The following is a 14,699-nucleotide window of genomic DNA, read 5'->3' on the forward strand; positions in this document are numbered from 1 at the left end:
AGCGTCTTTGTTCCTCTACCTGCTAGGATTGCCCCTTTTTGTCAGTGTTTGAAAATATGACAACGAACAATGCACAGTTCTCCGTAACGATCCGAAAATGACTTAAAAACTTTTAAATGTATGTACCGCTCATGGTAAAGACCTGCTTCGTTTTCATCGCTCAATTTTATTCATCCAATATTCTAATACGAATTCATACCCCTGTCACACGGGACCCTAAACTCGGGATTTAAAAGAAGCGGAATTGCCTTTTCGAACGTGGTCGGGGCATGGATGATGCTACGCGGCACGTTTGATTTCCGGCTAAAATATTGCACTGTGGCATGACAGCTGGTGTCAAAAAAGTATTTTGCCACCGCCCTCGGGTAACCCTGCGCAGCCGTAGCTCGTACCAGCCACAGGCGCAGCAGTGCCAAGGCCATCCGTTGCACCGCGTTGTTTGTAGCAATGGGTGCGGCGCTTTAGGTCGCAGTTTGTGAGCCCTTCTTCTGCGACGGCGGCGTGTTTCCACCGTGTTTTTCTTCATATTCGTTCCGATAGCGACATTACTGCAAGCGAACTAGCAATAACTCGCGTGCTCGATGCAGCCGCTGGCTGCCTTAGCGATGCCATTGTAAATACGACAGTCTTTCTTGGGCTACTTTAACGCAGAAATTTAAGCATGTTTGTATGCCTGTCTGTCTGTGACTCGATTCAGCCACCCGACCCAAGTCAAGAAGAGCTGCGCAATAGCGTTATATACCCACAGCCAAATCTAAACCAGGCAGGCGGTAAATTTAAATTGAAGTAAGATGGCAAGTTCTGCTAGTTGGTGCAGATTAAGATTCATGGTGAAAAACAGCGCAAGGAACACAGGGACAAAAAGGAAGAGTGGATGACGCACAGCGCTGAACTCGCAACTGTAAGTTTATTAGAAAGAAAGCACATATTGATACACAATAACCATACTATCGCGTGAACAGGTAACACTGACAGAGCGTGTGAGCGAAAACAGAGTAACATCTTTTAAAACACTGTGGCACGCGACAAAACTCAGCATCCAAGAAGTTACACAATCTGCTAGCGGATAAGAAAATAAAATTGCTTGTCAAGTAATGACAGAGAAGGAACACTAACCCACTTGCCCTCGTTCCTTCTAATATGGAAGGCCTCTATTATCTTTCGGACCTGCTGGATTTTTATGTTTGTCTAATACTTTTGTTTCCGTGAAAACAGGGTAACATTCTTTACATTTTTACATTATTTGCAGTGTTGTGCGACGTGGGAATAGTCATCGCCCTTCAAAGAACGTCTATGCTCGATTAGCCGTTTGGCCGATATAAACATGACTGCAAACAAACGGAATCATATGCACCACACCAATACTACAAGGCACAAAACTTGACCCATGTTTTACTCCACAGCTTCCACGTGTAGCTATACCAGCCAACCTCCTATCTATCGCGCTACATATCTTTCCTAATTTGTCGGGCCCCGAGAAAAGGACGTTTACACCATAACGGCCTGCCACGTTTTTTTTATCCATGCGACAAGCGTGCACATAAGGCATGACCGAGAAGTCTTTTTTTCTTCTTTGACTCCGTATCTCTACCCGCTACTGAACCAGATGCGTCTTGCTGTTGACAAAGTAAAAATGTGGGTAAAATCTGGCAAGTTTTTTGAAAGTGAGCTGGACTTGACGCTCACAGATGGACATATTGCTTGATTTAAAAGATACCTGGACGTCATCTACATACATTGAATAAGAAATTGTAGGTGGCAATGCCTTCCCAAGAGAATTCATCTTAACTATGAAAAGAGTGCAGCTTAGAACTCTACCTTGCGGAACGCCATTTTCTTGTACATGAACCCTTTAGAGTGCGCTACGAACTCTCACACGAAATGTTCTTTCGGAAAATAACTATTAAGAATGTTCATCATGTTGCCTGAGACACCAAATGTCTTTAGGTCACTGCGCATCCCGTAGCGCCAGGTGGTGTCATAGGTCTTCGCAAGATCAAAAAACACCGTTGCGCAAAACTGTTTATGAATAAACGCATCCTTTATGTAAGACTCGAGCGCGACAAGTTGATCGTTAGTGAATCGCCCTGCCCTGAAGCCTGCCTGGCAGCTCTCGAGAAGACCATTGTACTCAAGGAAGTGCACAAGTCTCCTGTTTATCATCTTCTCCAGGAGGTTGCACAGGCAGCTTGTAAGGGCGATGGGCCGATAGCTAGCGGGAAAGGAAGGGTCCTTCCCTTCCTTCAGGAAAGCCACTACTATGGCCTCCCTCCAAGAGCGAGGATTGTGCCCCGAAAGGCAAATGTTATTGTATAGATGCAGAAGTGTTTTAAGGGTGTCTGAGTGTAGGTGTATCATGGTGTATGTGATTTTGTCTGCACCTGGAGCTGACGGCTGACATGTTGTCAGGGCTGCCTTCAGCTCATGAATTGAAAAAGGAGAATTGTAAGAAGTGTTCGACTTGTTGCTATCACGCAGTGACTTCTTCTCCGCAGATGTTTTGTGTTTCATGAAAGTGTTTGTGCAGTGTGCTGAACTGGACGCGTGTTCGAAGTGTTGTGCAAGTGTGTTGGCTTGGTCATCGAGTGTGTCCCCTGTTGGGCTAATCAGGTGCAGGCTGTGTGTTTGCTGTCCTTTGAGCTTACGTATGTGCATCCAGACTTAGTGTGTGTCTGTGTACGAGTTTATGGATGTCAAGAAGGAGTGCCAACTCTCTCGTTTTGCCCCACGGCGCACACATTTTCCAAACGCCTTGGCCCGTTTGAACAAGAGGAGGTTACTCGACGTGGGGTACCGACAGAGGATACCCCACGCCTTGTTCTGGGCCTCTCGCGCCCGCCTACAGTCCTCATTCCACCACGGCCTCCTCTGGTTGCGCGGGGCCAGGGGCGTGGGGAAATACATACATACATACATACATACATACATACATACATACATACATACATACATACATACATACATACATACATACATACATACATACATACATACATACATACGTGATGTAACAAGAAGAGTTGACGCTGCATAACAATGAATAGTAGATGCCAAAGCACCATCCGCCCAATCGCGTATGCTCCGAGGATTATTGTAAAGACGACGAAGGACCAACTCGGACGTTCATGCCCACGAGCTCGTTCCGGCTGGACTTGCGCTCGGCCCCGTTTCATCACACTTTCGCCTTCGAATAAACTCCCGCGGCCAACCACCGTCGTGACTGCTATTACCCTTTGCAACCGGTGGAGGTCAAGGGACTCGGTTCCACACTGGACCTTCGCAGCCAGATGCTGGACTCGATGAACTACGAAGAGACCAGCCAGCATCCTGCGCCGTCGGGCGCACCCATAACCTGCTCTGGCGCAATGCGACAGCGGGACCCAACCGTGTTCATCTACGAGGACGACACTGATGTCGAAGACTGTCGAAGCGTGTGAGTGCATACAGCAAATAGGACGGTCCTACCAAGCTACATGACGTACTTTACTTCTTTGACAAGTTCGTCATGCTGTGGTACCCCAATGATGAACCCAACATGACTACCTGTTCTGCCTTCCGCACCCGCTTTGGGGCAGAATTCGGCCGCCCTGCTGTACGCGAGCTCCCTGCGGAGCAGCGATTGCGTTTACGAAGCAAGCAAGCCGCGGAAACATGTCGCTTGGGCTGCCGCGGGAGGTGCGGCGCTTGATCTAGCGATGTCGCTGGAGCTGCTGCTACAGGGCTCCCCCTCCCCCCCAAGAAAGGAGCGGGAGTGACGAGCGAAAAAGTCATTCATGTTTCCAGCGGACACGCCGAGGTGGTCTTGTTAAAGGGGGCAGAGCAGGTTCCAACGAAGTGACTTCCGGCGGTTCGAAGTACGCGGGTTTCAGGCGTTCAACTGCGACGGTGTCTTGAGAGCCGTTGATGTCCAGTACGAATGTCGACGCGCGGCGGTGTAGGACAGGGTACGGACCAAGGTATAAGGCCGCAGTGGAACTCGGACGGGTCCGTAACGAACGGAAACGTGCGAGGCAGTTTTGAGGTCTGGGTGTGTGTAAGCCGTCTGGTACTTTGCAAGGCGAGTTGTTTGAGGCCGAAGGTGCCGAAAAACCTCTCGTAGTTGATCGACGTAGTTGCTTGCAGGAACGGGGTGTGAAGACGCCTCCAATAAGTCCGCTGGCAAACGCAGAGAGGTACCATAGACGAGCTCAGCCGACGTGCACGAGAGGTCCACTTTGTACGCGCGCCGGATGCCAAGGAGCGTCAGGGGTAGTTGTTGGACCCACTCGGTGGGGCAGCCGTGTGCAGTGAGTGAAGCCTTGAGGTGTCGATGAAAACGCTCCACAAGGCCGTTCGACTGCGGGTGGTACGCAGCTGTTCGCAGACGAGTCGTTCCGAGAAGACGCAGTAGGTCGGTGAACAGGGACGACTGGAACTGCCGGCCGCGATCGGTGACAACAGTGGAAGGGCATCCGTAGCGCGACACCCAGGTAGGAACAAAGGCTGACGCTACTGTGGAGGCCGTGATGTCGGGAAGAGGGCAGACTTCGGGCCAACGTGTGAAGTGGCCAACACAGGTAAGGATGTACCGGTAACCTTGGCACGGAGGCAGGGGCCCGACGAGGTCAATATGAACGACTGAAAAACGTTCATCCGGCCTGAGGAATGGCTTGGCAGGGGAAACGGAATGGCGTTGGACTTTTGAACGCTGGCACGGCGTGCAGGCTCGTACCCAGTCTCGAATGTCAGCGTTCATACGGGGCCAAACGTAGCGGGACGCAATGAGTTTTTGAGATGCCCGAATGCCGGGGTGGGCCATGTTGTGGATGGCGTCAAACAGGCGGCGACGATGTGAGGCAGGCAGGAAGGGTCGGGGAACACCTGTGGACGTGTCGCAGACGATGGTCACACCACGAAACGGTACGTCTTCAAGCTTGAGTGCTGTAGGTGCTCCACGCAGACGGGAGAGCTCGTTATCGTTGGCTTGCGTCGTAGCCAGTTCGTGTGCGTCAAGCGGGTCGGTAGGTGCTTCCTGCGTTCCTGGTGAGATGGCATTTACATCGTCCATGCGACTCAGAGTGTCTGCAGGGAAATTTGCCACACCACTGACGTGCTAGATGTCGGACGTGAACGCCAAGAGGTATGCCACTTGACGCACCTCTCGTGGAGTGTAGAGGGTGTCAGGGCGGTTCAAGGCAAACGTGAGCGTCTTGTGATTGGTGAGGATCGTGAACGTGCGTCCTTCGAGGTGATGTTTGAAGTGACGAACAGCGAGGTACATGGCTAGCAGTTCGTGGCCAAAAACGATATAGCGTGTCTGAGCCGGAGTCATGCGCTTGGAGAAAAACGCTAGCGGCTGCCATGCACCTTTAACTCGCTGCTGAAGGACAGCTCCGACGGCAGAACTTGACGCATCGGTCATGAGTGCCAACGGAAAGCTCGGATCCGGATGAGCCAGCAGTGCAGCGTAGGCGAGAGCGCGTTTGATGGCTCTAAATGCACTGTCTGCGGCATCGTCCCAATCAAGTGAAGTGGGTGAGCGCTTGGTGAAAAGCAGCCTGTCGAGAGGTGCGAGCAGCGTGGCACAGTTCCTAATGAAGAGGCGGTAGAAATTTACCAACACTAGGAATTGTCGGAGCTTTCTCACCGACACTGGCTTGGGGAAGTCGATGATTGCCTGAGCCTTGGCGGGAAGTGGACATATGCCAGTGGCGTCCAAACGATGACCAAGGAAATCGAGGGCAGTGGCACCAAACTCGCTTTTGGAGACGTTGATGACGATGCCGTGAGCAGTGAGACGCTCGAAGCGAAGGCAAAGATGCTTCAAATGCTCTTCCAGGGATGTGCTGGCCACCAGAATGTCGTCAACGTAGGCGTAGACGAACGGTAGCCCTCGTGTGAGGGCATCAATGAAACGCTGGAATGTTTGTGCAGCGTTGCGGAGTCCAAATGGCATGCGCAGAAATTCGAACAGGCCCAATGGGGTTGTGATGGCAGTTTTGGGGATGTCTTCTTCTGCCGCGGGGATCTGGTGGTAAGCACGAACCAAGTCTATCTTAGAGAATATTGTGGCCCCGTGGAGAGTGGCGGTGAAGTCTTGGAGGTTGGGTAACGGATAGCGGTCAGGAACGGTCTTGGTGTTCAAGGACCGGTAATCTACGCAGGGGCGCCAGTCACCAGTTTTCTTGGGCACCATGTGCAGTGGTGATGCGTGGTTACTGGATGATGGACACATGATGCCCAGTTCCAGCATGTGCTCGAACTCCGCACGGGCGACTTTGAACTTGTCAGGCGCGAGCCGCCGTGGTCGAAAGAAAACAGGAGGGCCAGTGGTGATGATGTGATGACGGACGTCGTGACGAACAGGCTGAGTCCAGTCAGGTGGCGCTGTCACGGTCGGGAAGTCCCGCAGCAAGGTGGCGAACGGTTCATCGGCAACTGTAGCGCAGGATGGTGCTAGATTAGCAGCTGCCTCCGCTGACACACCTTGCACTGAGAGAAGTGCGTTAGCATCAAGTAGACGCTGCCGTTTTAGGTCGACGAGAAGGCCATGTTTTGCGAGGAAGTCGGCCCCGAGGATGGCGGTGCGAACGTCGGCGACGAGAAAAACCCACCTGAAAACTCGGCGGAGCCCCAGGTTTAGAGTAAGTGAGCGTTGATGGTAGACGGGTATGCGCGTGCCGTTCACTGCTTGTGAATGCGAGATGGCACGAGAAACACGATCTAAGCGTGTAGCGGGCAAAACGCTAACCTGGGCACCGGTATCCACGAGAAACCTCTGCCCGGTGGTGCGGTCGGTGACGTGAAAGAGGCGACATTCCTGTGTTGGGCCGAGATCGCTTGTCGCCGTTAGCGGTCGGCCAGGCCGTTTCCCGTCCGGGCGCAAGGCAGACGGCAGTGGCGGGCATCAGCGCCGAAACGCCGGTGGTAGTAGCAAATGCCCGGATCAGGCGATTCACTGCGTGGGTGCTCTGGGAGCCGTCGCTGCGACGAAGAGCGACGACGTTGACGGGAACGTTGCGGCGAGACATCGCGGCGTGTTGTGGCAACGATGATCTCCTCTAGACGATCGCAAAGGCTGTTGAGTCTAGATAAAGCGGCGGACTCCCTGGGCGCTGAAGCGGGGTTCCTTGGGCCGGGAGGAGACGGCGGCTCAGATGCTGCAACCGCGGCCACTTGAGAAAAGGGGGTGGCGACCTCCATGACTTTGTCTGCCAGCGCGGCGAGTGCCTGCAGTTCCATGGTTGCGGCAGTGGCGAGGACCATTTGGACGTTGTAAGGTAGGCGCTGAAGGAAGAGCTCACGCAGTAGTGTGTCATTCATGGCGTGAGAATGCGTGCCAAGGAGTTGCTTCATGCGCCGTAGGAGTTGGCTTGGCCTGCGGTCGCCGAGCTCCTCTGTGGAAAGAAGCTGCTGGATGCGCGTGTGTTCCGAAGCAGCTGTGCGCTCCAGGAGTGCAGCCTTGAGCTGGTCGTAAGGCGCTGCGGGGCGGGTGTGGTTGAACGAAGCGAGGATATCGGAGATCTCTTCTGCGGCTGTCGGTGGGAGGGCTCCGACGACGTGGAGAAATTTGGTTTCTTGAGAGGTGATCCGAGTCACCTGGAATTGCGCCTCTGCTTGCAGAAACCAGGTCGTCGGGTGGCGCTCCCAGAATTGCGGAAGCCAAACGGTGAAGGCTGAGACTGCTTCGCCGGCTTCTCTTGAACGAGTTGAGTCCTGGTTGTCGAGGGACATGGCTCTACATTAACTTCGGCGTGTTCGGTAGGGTCACCAATTGTAGGGCGCTATGTCGGGCGAGGGGAAGGAGCCTCAGGCAGGACAACCGTTCGTCGGCAAGAACAAGGAGATTCTATTTTGTGAGCACACCGCAAGACCCCGCGTCCTCGTGCGCTCGCGCGGCCGCGCCTGTCCCGCCATGTCGCTTGGGCTGCCGCGCCAGGTGCGGCGCTCGATCTAGCGATGTCGCTGGAGCTGCTGCTGCAACGTCAATGCCGCCGGACCGCTCCACTACGTTCGCCAGCCGCCGCTCACCTTTTCCACGTCGCCGCTCGCTGTCGCCTATGCGGCGCCGCTCTGCCAGCACTGGGGAGGAAAATTAACAGCCGTAGCTCTCGAGGCAAGAGCTGCGTCGCCCTCGAAAGCTACAAGTCCTCACTTCACGCCCAAAAATGTTATTGGTGTGTTTGTTGAAGGTATCTCTACTACTGCCCTATCGATACTGGAGCTGCTCTTCCTGTCGTTCATGTCGACCTCTGTCGTTCAATTCCAAAGGTTCTGACGCCACTTTTCGGACTATACTTGCGCACCGCCAGTGCACAACAGATTAATCCCATAGCAGCCTGCATGGCCGGTATCGTTATTCAGAAAATTCTGTACACCGTTGAACTTGTCGTATTGCCATCTTGCTCTCACGATGTAATCTTGCGTTAGGACTTTGTCACGCCATCATGCCGTCATACGCTGTGCGCCTGCCGAAGTCAAGTTTTCGCCTCTTTTGGAAGATTCTTTCCGTGCCCCCAGCGCCAAGTTGGTCATCACCGATGATATTGTCGTCCAACCCCATCCTTCCGTTCTCGTTCCTCTTTGCTGCGCCTCTACTCCTGAGGCCAGAGTGCTTTTTATGCCATCCGACGTTTTCTTCCGGCGCAGATGTCTTCCGCTACCGGTCGCCCTTTTGACAGTTCGCAATGGCACCAGTTCAATGATGATTACGAACCCGTCGATGACTGCTTGCGCCTTTTTACAAGGAGAAACACGCGGCTTTGTAGAGCTGGCCAATCCTCGTCTCGTTACGCAGCTTCTTGATGATCCACCCCATCTGCAAGTCGACGAGCTGAGCACTACAACGCCATGCACTCGGTACCAAATATCTTCTGAGATTTTCCGCGGCTCGATCGACGAAAATGTGAACACAACCCAACGAGCGCAGCTTACTACACTTCTAAGCCAGTTTTCTTTATCTTTCGATAGTGGACAAAGTTCTCTTGACCGTACGTCTGTTCTGAACCACTCCACTGACAATGGCTCGCATTCCCCCTTTCTACAACGACCGTATCGTGTATCACCGCCAAAGCCACGCACCATTGAAGACGACGTGAATGACATTCTTCAGCGCGACATTATTCGTCCCTCCAAGAGTTCCTGGGCATCACCGGTGGTTTTTGTGAAAAAGGATGGGTCCCTTCGGTTTTGCGTCGACTGCCGCTATTTGAACACCTTAGCCCGCAAGGACGTGCATCCTCTCGCTCGCATCGACGACGCCGTCGACTGTTTGCAAGAAGCAGAATAATTCTCATCGCTAGACTTGCTATCCGGGTGCTGGCCGGTCGCTATGCCGGAAGCTCACCGAGAGAAAACTGCTTTTATTACCCGTGACGGCCTTTATGAATTTAATGCATTGCCATTTGGGTTTTGTGACCTTCAAATGGATGATGGACAATATTTTGAGCGGAGTAAGGTGGAAGACGTGTCTTTACTATCTAATTGATGTCGTTGTTTTCTCTTCGGACTTCAAAACGCACACCGCGCGCCTGGAGCAAGTTTTGACCTGCCTTGCAAGTGCTCCGCTGCAGCTGAATCTCACAAAGTGTCATTTTGCTGCGCGCAAACTGACGATCCTGGGCCACGTCGTTTCCAAGGACTGGATTCTCCAGATGATACGAAGCTGAGAGCCGTAGCCGAGTTTCCGAAGCCGACCACTATGAAGGCACTTAGGAGCTTTATCTGTCTTTGCTCCTATTTTAGACGCTTCGTACATAACTTCGCCAGGATAATTTCGCCTGACTCAGCTCCTCGGCAGGGTCAGCGAAATATCTAGCTGGTCACCCTCCTGCGACGAAGCATTTTTGACACTACGCCGTCTTCTTAGATCCCCTTCAATACTCCGGCACTTAGACCCGTCCGCCGAAACAGAGGTCCACACTGATGCTCGTGGGATCTGTCTCAGTGCCGTCCTCGCCCAAAGAAAGCCCTGTTTTGCCGAGTACAGTAGGCAAAAGGCTTGTCTATAACGCTCAAGCAGCGGGCTCCGAACTTCGCTCGAGGCACCTTGTGATAACGCCTGGTTTGAGATCGGTAGAATGTGAGCATGCGGGGCCCGTATCAGCGGGATGGCTGCGTCCCTTGTCACTGTGCCCGTCTCCTTCGCTTCTGTACCTTCTTTGACCGTGATAAGCGATGCATGCCTGCACTACTGGGGCGGGAAACAACAGCGCCGATTACCCGTGGTAGCTCGTGCTGTTCAAGTTTTCTTGCTGTCTGTATTAGCTTTCGTGCACAGCTCTCCATTGCCTCATCGTTCTTCCAATACGTTGCATGAATACCGCGTGCACCACTATCCGGTTTCTGCGTTCGTCTCTGCACGTCACTGCCGACGGGCTAACGCCACAATACTTGATGCACTCTGCGAGTGATCATGGACTGTCACTCTAGAGCACTGTAGAACTGTAGCACTATAGAACTTTAGAACAGTGTCACTTCACTAGTCACTGTAGAACACCGGTAGCGATGCGGTTTCGGCGATTGTTGTTCGTTTCCTTGCATGCAAAATAAAACTGTGTTTAAATTGCGTAGGGCGCTGTGAAAAGTAAGCATTGCACGTATTAAAGGCAACCAACACTCGCGAATCTCATTTTTTGTTTCCCGGCCCCACAGCGCAGGGGATGCTACTCATGGCGAAAGAACATTTATGAATGTGATTTAGTCGCGCATTCCGGTCTTAATCACTAAAAACAGTTGTGCAGTTCCTTGGTTCACCCGCACACTTCGCCGCTTAAACAATAACAAAAAGCGTCTTTACAGGCAAGCAGATAAAAACAGACTCCATTTCTTGGCTTCGCTAAAAAGAGTGTGACAAGCAGTACGAATCCCTTCTTAAACCTACTCGTTGCAATTTCTACAGTCACGACGTAACATCCATTATAAGTAACAACCCTCGGGTATTCTGGCGCGTAATCAATCCTAAAAGCTACCGTGACATAATTATTGAAGATCATAATGGCTAAACTGTTCCGGATTCTGAATGCGCGCAGATACTTAGCTTACTCAACTGAAGCAAAAGCACGTTCCCAAAATTGAAATCGTCTTATCAACACACAGCAGATGGTTCACGTCCCAAGTGAAAAGAGCTATCGATAAAAAGAAACGACTTTATTCTAAAGCGAAGTTATCGAATTCGGATAGGGATTGGCAGCGCTATTGTGAACAATCAATGCTTAGAACTAATCCCCGCAGATTTTGGCTAACCATCAACGAAAAAAGTGAAAAGAAAATTGAACTGATGTCTGAAGACGACTGTGTGATCCCAAGTGAAATGTGCTGTGAAGCTTTAAGTGCGGTCTTTTCGTCGGTGTTTGTAACCTGCGTACCATACAGTTCGCCCCCTTTCCCTGCCTACAATTATTTACACATGGATCCATTAGTCATAGACTGGGTGGGTGTTGCCAAATTGATCAGAAATCTGAAACCTTCTTCCCCCGGAGATGATGGTATTAACCCCAAATTCCTAAAAAATACTGAAATATTATCCGCTGTAATTCTATCTAAGATTTTTTCACAGTCTCTGGAAACTTCTGCAATACCACAGGATTGGAAGGTTGGGAAGGTGGTTCCTTTGCCCAAAACAGGTAACACTCACAATCCCATCAATTACAGACCCATATCGCTCATCAGTGTACCATGTAAAATTGTTTAGCACATTATCTACAGCCATTTAGTCCACTTTCTCGAAAACAATTCCTTTTTTAGCAAGTACCAACATGGTTTCAGAAAAAATTACTCCTGTGAAACTCAGTTGCTTAGCCTTACTAACGACCTATTTCGCGCCGCTGACCGTTCTTCAGTTATCGACTGCGTATTTATCGACTTCGCAAAGGCATTCGATACCGTTTGTCATAAACTACTACTTTCTAAATTAAACTCAATCAATCTAGACGTAAATATTCTCAAATGGTTGGAGTGTTTTTTAACTGCATTGCTTGAATAATTAATCCAGTCAATTTCAAGGTGGCTATTAGTGGCCATATTATTTGAATTATCTTTCTTTCTCATACTGTTGTTCCGTGAATTCCGCGATTTTGTGTAAATCCTGCTATGTTGTTCCCGGGTGTGGAGAAGGTTTTATCAACCTTCTGATTTTTCCTTTCCTGTTATTGTTTATACTACTAGTTGATGTGTATATTTCAAATATGTAAATATGTTTCTTATGTGTAACCAAACTCCTGCTGCATTGCCTGCAGAGTGTTTGACCCCCCACTCCTCTCTGTAATGCCCATGTGCCTTGAGAGTAAATAAATAAATAAATGCAAAGCGGAAATCGAAGCGTCCAAAGAGAAGTTTTTAATGGTGACATTGTCAGCATGTTAACTAACAACCCAAAAAGGTTTTGGAAAGTAATTAATCTCAAACACTCTTCTCAACCCACTTTACCAATTGTAAATAACGGCGTGCTGCTCTCGCCATCTGAAGTTGCAACAGAATTAAACACCTTTTTCCGACCTGTATTTACGGTAGAAAAGCCAGTACCACTTGATCTTACATTTACTTCAATTAACGCGTGTATGAATGACCTCATAATCACTCCTGAAGGAACAGAATCGGCCATAAATCGCCTTTCCAATAACTGAGCCCCTGGTCCAGACGGAATTTGCCCAAAGATACTGAAAATGACTAAGCCCATAATATCTCTGATTTTTGCCGCGCTTTTCCAGCAGTATCTAGATACAGGAATCGTACCAGATGATTGGAAGATCGGTTTTATCACTCCTATTTACAAATCAGGTGACTGTTAAATGCCCTGAAATTATAGACCGATATCTTTGACTAGTATTCCAGGCACACTAATTGAACATATAATATCTTCCGCAGTTATGAAATATTTAAGTAAACATAACTTTTTCTTTAACAATCAGCATGGTTTTCAGATATGTATCTTGTGAAACACAATTATTAGAACTCATTACGGATCTTCATCAAGCTGTTCACGATTCCTTTTAAATTGAGGCTATATTCATTGACTTCAAGAAAGCATTTGATAAAGTTCCCCATGCTCGTCTATTGATGAAGCTTAGCCGGCTTAATATCCATAGTACAATTATAAATTGGATTACAAGTTTTTTAACCAATCGCTACCAGTTTGTTTCAGTAAGCGATCAGTCTTCTGCTTTAGCAAAAGTTATATCTGGAGTCCGTCAAGGCTCAGTACTTGGACCAATTTTATTTCTGATTTACATTAATGATATCAGTAAAAACATGTCTTCAACAGTTCGATTATTTGGGGATGATTGTGTCCTCTATAGACAAATGAAAACCTCTGAAGATTCTAATATTTCACTGGCTGCCGTAAACAAAATCCCCCTTTGGGGCGAGAAATGGCAAATGTCAATTAATGTTTCTAAAACAAAAGCAATGATATTTACCAGGTCTAGTAAAGTTTAGTTTACTTAGTATTTTATCAATAACTTGTGTATAGAAAATGTGACTACGTTAAAATATTTAGGAGTTCATTTAAGTTCTAACGTTACATGGAATGATCACATTGATGAAATTATTTCGAAAGCAAAAAAACACTGGGATTCATTAGGCGTAATTTGTATTTAGCAAATCGGTCCACTAAACTATTAGTTTACACAGCTTTAGTTCGTTCAAAGATGGAATATACTTCTATAATATGGAATCCAAATCAGACGTGCCTCATAAACAAGCTCGAGTCGGTACAAAATAAAGCAGCTCGCTTCATTACAAAGAACGACACCAGAACATCCAGCATCACAGCTATCAAAGATTCCCTCCAATTACCCTCCCTAGAAAAACGACGTCCGCTGGCACTGCTCTCTCACTTCCACAGAATGTATCATACCCCATCATCCTTCACTGCATCCCATATCAAGCCGCCTCATCAAATGTTTCCGCGCCTCGACCATCCCTTCAGCCCCATGTTTGCACGTACAAATCTCCTTCGACAATCACCGCTCTTTCTGGCCATTTACCACTGGAACAAGCTGCCAAAAGAAATTGCTGCTATTTGTGATCACGACTCGTTTATTGCACAACTGCAGCGCAATATGAACGCGCATGTCTAGTAAAAACAGACCTGTGTGCTTTTTACAACATGATAACAGGTTTTGTATTGAGTGTTTTTAGTTGCATCCATTTCTTTTTCCTTGTTCTTCTCTTTTCTTTTCTTCTTTTTATTTTTTTATGTTTGGTAACCGGTAATAGGTTTTAAGTTGCCTTTATCTACGGATTGTGTTTAAATGTCTGAAATATCTCGTTGTAATCCCCCCCTATGTAATGCCCGCGAGGGCCTTTAGGGTATCTGAATAAAAAAAATTCATTTGCGTCGGTTTTTACTTGCGAAGACGTTGCTTCATTACCGATCATAAATAGTTTCATGGAGGGCATGATGCCTGAAATCGTCATTACGGAGCGGGGAAACTTAGCTTTCCTTATTAACCTCAACTTTTATCACCATGCGATCATATGAGCATTGAAAATACAAAACTAAAAAATACTTCCTTAAGCATTGCTCCACACAAGCAGCCCTTTTCACTCAGTCCTTATCTGAAGATTAAGTCCCGCACGACTGGCGTATAGGAAAAATTGCACACTTCTTCAAATCCGGTTACCTTTCTTCGCCACTAAACGATTGACCAGTCTCTCTGACTAGCCCTATTTGTAAAATTATCGAGGATATCATATATTCTCAAGTTATTAAGTACCTA

This window comes from Haemaphysalis longicornis, unplaced genomic scaffold (assembly GCF_048455015.1).
Source record: "Haemaphysalis longicornis isolate Haplotype H1 unplaced genomic scaffold, Haemaphysalis longicornis Haplotype H1 scaffold_115, whole genome shotgun sequence".
NCBI classification, from domain to species: domain Eukaryota; kingdom Metazoa; phylum Arthropoda; class Arachnida; order Ixodida; family Ixodidae; genus Haemaphysalis; species Haemaphysalis longicornis.